The sequence below is a fragment of the Nematolebias whitei genome, chromosome 22, assembly GCF_014905685.2.
Source record: "Nematolebias whitei isolate Nwh7 chromosome 22, NemWhi1, whole genome shotgun sequence".
Lineage (NCBI taxonomy): Eukaryota > Metazoa > Chordata > Actinopteri > Cyprinodontiformes > Rivulidae > Nematolebias > Nematolebias whitei.
In genome coordinates, this window is record NC_056519.1 from 22,870,435 (window position 1) to 22,874,122 (window position 3,688).

The window sequence follows — 3,688 nt, forward strand, 5'->3', positions numbered from 1 at the left end:
TGCTATGGTTCGCCTGTTTCCTAAGGTTAGTTTGAAAGTTTGCTGTGATTTGCCTGTTTCCTAAGGTTAGTTAGAAAGTTTGCTGTGGTTCGCCTGTTTCTTAAGGTTAATTTGAAGATTTGCTATGGTTCGCTTGTTTCCTAATGTTAGTTTGAAATGTTTGCTAATGGTTAGCTTGTTTGCTAAGGCGAGCTTGTTTGTTTGTTAGGGTTAACATGGTTTGTTAGCTGCTGCTGCCACTGTTTACACTCGCAAATATCACGTTTAATGGAACCTATTGTGCAATGCACAAATTTCAGAATGTCAAGTTTATGAATTGAATCAATGGATAATAAAAAAAGTTTGAACATAACTTTTGATGACTCACAGAAACACCCATATCTATATATATATAGCAGTATTTTTTTCTGGACTCAGACAGCAAGTTTTCTGCTTCCAGTGAAAGTATTTGGTTACGCTGGATGTTCCTGTCCTTCTCTTGGCATCCTGATGAAATCCAACCTGTTCTCATACAAATATAATTGTTGCCAAATGTTCAAGTTCAGTTCCCCATCAGCCTGCCACAGTGGGGCCTTAGTGGAGAAAAAAGAAGAAACTTGGGTATTGCAGCAACACCTGCTGCAGATCTCACAGGATGTATCCGTGTTGTAAGATACAGTAAAATAAAATCAGCTTTACAGCCCAACTTCACAGAAAGAATGAGATTCTGTTCCAGGCTTATGTTTGCTTTGACTCCAATGGTATGAATTCATTTAAAACAGTTTTATAAACAAGTTAGGAAATTTAAAAAAAATGGCACAGGTGATACTGGTGAGAAAGGAGAGCAGCATTTACAGGTGTGAAGTACCATGGCCGTCCTGAGACAGTTACGTAACATTAAACAGTTGCGGCGCCTTATCCAAGCTGCTTTACCACTAACTTTGGCTGAACTCTTTCATTAATTATCTGACATGTTCTGAGATTAGTAACACATTTATTATTATTTATTAAAGTGTCCAGACAGACAGAAAGCCTAAACTTTCCTTTAAAAACAAAGATAACGGAACAGAAATAGAGACAGCAGTTTTGCCTGCTCCATGTCTTTTGTGTAAATCACTGAACTAAAAAGATCTGTCCTTTAATAAAAATGCTGATCATTCACACAAGTTGTTCTGGTAAGGTGGGGACTTCATCATTGTACAGATTTTTTTTACTCATTGTTAAGATGTTGCATAAGAGCACTGTACTGGTTGTGATGGTTTAGATTACAAAAGTAAAAATAAACTGTTCAAGAGACCAATTTGATGCTTTGAAGTACACTTTACTGTTACTTTTTGCAGGTAAAAGTGAAAATTACTATTTATTAGTAGTGCAACAAACCTATTTTAATAATTTACTATGTGGGATAATTTTGTTTTGTTTATTTGCAACTGAAAAAAGCATGAAATTCCTCAGTCTCCGGTAAAAATGCTGCATATATTCAGAGGTATGGTTAAGTGCTCCTTTGTTATAAATTACTTTTACAAAATAAATCTGTAACACTTTACAATAAGGTACACAAAATTTTACTAACTACTAGGGAACGCCACAGGAACGAATCAGAAGCTAATGGTTAACCAGTATTTACTGGGTAACACACAGCCAAGCCTTATTAGGTGACTACTGGTTAGTTACCTGGGAAATGAAGAGGAACTAATCAAGAGCTAATGGGTAGTTACCAAGTAAACCAAAGACAAACGAATCAGGATCTAATGGGTAGTTAACCAGTATGTTTACAAAAGAGAAAATCCAATAAAACCAATAATCACTAGGAAACAGGTTTTTGACAATTACAAGCTGTGACCTCACTGGTGCAGGGTTTATTCAAAACCCACATGGAGAATTTCTCCTCTGTTTCTGTGGTAACAAACCAGTAGTCCCCTTATAAGGCTTGGCTGTGTGTTCCCCAGTAAGTACTGGTTAAATACCCATTAGCTCCTGATTAGTTCCTCTTTGGTTTCCATGGTAACTACCCATTAGTTCTTGATTACTTCCTCTTCATTTACAAGGTAACCAACCAGTAGTTCCCTAATAAGGCATGGCTGTGTAATCACATTTTGTGTACCTTATTGTAAAGTGTTACCAGTAAATCATATTGAAGGAAACAGTATTTTAATGAAAAACTGAAACACTCACCTCTACAGAGAAAACGTCTTTAAAAAATCGTTGTTTGCTATGTTTGTATGATGGAGGAGCTTCATTTTGCTAGCTTTCTGTTTCACTTCTATGCATAAACTTTATTTTGTACTACAAACTGAGAAAAACTCAAGTTATATTTTAGGTTTGCTATAAAAGAAGTTCATTTAATTCACTACTGTCACAACAAAAACCTACAATAAAACCCACTAACCTAGAAAGGTTGCACTTTCTTTGTTTTTTTTCTTCTTCCAAAAGTAAAGATAAAATTTCAGACATTTGACTTTCAGATGATCTTGTGTGTGTGTGTGTGTGTGTGTGTGGGGGGGGGGGGGGATCAGGCAAACAGGTTTTTTGTGTGTTTTTAATTATTTATTTGGCAATGACAATAAATTCCTCCTCCATCTCACTCTGTCCTCACTCCAACTGCCTCCATGTTCTCTCTAACTGCATCCATATATCTCCTCTTTGTCTTTTTCCTGGCAGCTGCATTTCTAACATCGTTCTACCAATATACCCACTGTCCCTCCTCCTCTTGTTCTCACCACAGATCACAATGTCATCTGCAAACATCAAAGTCCATGGGGATTCCTGCCTGACTTCATCTGTTAGTCAGTCCATCACCAGAACAAACAAGAAGGGGCTCAGAGCCGATCCTTGATGATCTTTCTGACCTTCTTTGTACTTCTTCATCAGGATCCTCAAAGCAAAGACGGCATCTGTGGTGTTCTTTCTCAGCATGAAACCATGCTGCTGCTCACAGTCACCTCTCATCTAAGTCTAGGTTCCATAACTGTCTCCCAGATCTTCATCGTGTGGCTCATGAACTTCTTTCAACTTCAGAGTTGTAGTTGCTACAACTCTGTACATCACCCTTGTTCTTAAAAATGGGCACCAACACACTTCTCTATTCCTCTGGCATTTTTTCACCCTCAAATATTCTGTATATATTTTTTTCCTCTTTTGGCTGCTCCCTTCTTCAGGGGTCGCCACAGTGAACTAAGTCGCACGAAAACTGAACAATTGTTTTTATGTCAGATGTCCTTCCTGACACAACCACAGACCACCGAGCTACCACAGCCCTCTGTGTGGCGCAGAGCTGCTATCTAGGGCGTCCGGGGAAGCACTCTCCTCACTTGTTAAAACATTAGCATTTCTATCTTTAACAAGCCTAACCTGCTGCACATACTTTCCAGCCTGATCCCTCTGTCTTGCCAATCGGTTCAAGTCCTTCTCACCCTCTTTAGTGTCCAGCCTCCCATACAACTCATTGTATGTCCTCTGCTTTACCTTTGCCACCTCCCTCTTTGCTCTACGTCCCATCTCCTTATATTCCTTTATCCAAAAAAATAAAACAAAAAACAATAGCGAACTAGAGCGTACTTGGCTGAAAAGGACCTTGTTGCCGGCTACCAGATCTGGTTAGGGGTTGGTGGGTTGATGGGAGAATTTGTTCCAAAAATTGACATTTTTACAGTTACGGTACTAATGCACAATCTCCATGTCAGTATTTTACAGTGCTTCGGGGTCTATG